The sequence below is a fragment of the Capsicum annuum genome, chromosome 5 (assembly GCF_002878395.1).
Source record: "Capsicum annuum cultivar UCD-10X-F1 chromosome 5, UCD10Xv1.1, whole genome shotgun sequence".
Lineage (NCBI taxonomy): Eukaryota > Viridiplantae > Streptophyta > Magnoliopsida > Solanales > Solanaceae > Capsicum > Capsicum annuum.
The window spans coordinates 212,854,547-212,855,992 of NC_061115.1; positions in this window are offsets into that span (position 1 = coordinate 212,854,547).

Consider the following 1,446-nt stretch of genomic DNA (forward strand, 5'->3'; position numbering starts at 1 on the left):
GATGTTGTTGGTTACTTTATTTGTTGAAAATGCTTAAGTGCCGGTGACTATAAAAGTGAACTTTTATTTAGAAGGTGATGTTGTTGGTTACTTTATTTGTTAAAAATGCTTAAGTGCAAGTGTCTTTAATAGTGAATTAGTGTTTAGAAGGTGATGTTGTTGGTTACTTTATTTGTTAAAAATAGTTAAGTGCTGGTGACTTTAATAGTGAATTAGTGTTTACAAGGTGATGTTATTGTTGACTTTTTTTTGTTGAAAATGCTTCAGTGTCGGTGACTTTAATAGTGAGTTAGTTTCGTTGGTGCCATTGTTAGTTGAAAAAGCTTAAGTTTTGGCGACTTTAATAGTGAATTAGTGTTTAGGATGCGATGTTGTTGGTTACTTTTTTTGGTGAAAATGCTTAAGTTTTGGTAACTTTAATAGTGAATTAGTCTTAAGGAGGTGATGTTGTTTGTTACTTTATTTGTTGAAAATGCTCAAGTGCCGGTGACTTTACTAGTGAACTTTTGTTTGTAAGGTGATGTTGTTGGTTACTTTATTTGTTGAAAATGCTTAAGTGCCGGTGACTTTAAAAGTGAAATTTTGTTTGGAAGGTGATGTTGTTGGTTACTTTATTTGTTGAAAATGCTTAATTGCCGGTGCTTTTAAAAGTGAACTTTTCTTTAGAAGGTGATGTTGTTGGTTACTTTATTTGTTGAAAAGGCTTAAGTGCCGGTGACTTTGAAAGCGAATTAGTGTTTAGAAGGTGATGTTGTTGGTGACTTTATTTGTTGAAAATGCTTAAGTTCCGGTGACTTTAATAGTGAATTAGTTTCGTTGGTGCATTTGTTAGTTGAAAAAGCTTAAGTTTTGGTGACTTTAATAGAAAATTAGTGTTTAGAAGGTGATGTTTTTCGTTACTTTATTTGTTGAAAATGCTTAAATTTTGGTGACTTTAATAGTGAATTAGTGTTTAGGAGGTAATTTTGTTGGTTACTTTATTTGTTGAAAATGCTTAAGTGCCGGTGACTTTAACAGTGAACTTTTGTTTGGAAGGTGATGTTGTTGGTTACTTTATTTGTTGGAAATGCTCAAGTGCCGGTGACTTTAAAAGTGAACTTTTTTTTAGAAGGTGATGTTGTTGGTTACTTTATTTGTTGAAAATGCTCAAGTGCCGGTGACTTTAATAATGAACTTTTCTTTGTAAGGTGATGTTGTTGGTTACTTTATTTGTTGAAAATGCTTAAGTGCCGGTGACTTTAAAAGTGAACTTTTGTTTGGAAGGTGATGTTGTTGGTTACTTTATTTGTTGAAAATGCTTAAGTGCCGGTGCTTTTAAAAGTGAACTTTTCGTTAGAAGGTGATGTTGTTGGTTACTTTATTTGTTGAAAAGGCTTAAGTGCCGGTGACTTTAATAGTGAATTAGTGTTTAGAAGGTGATATTGTAGGTGACTTTATTTGTTGAAA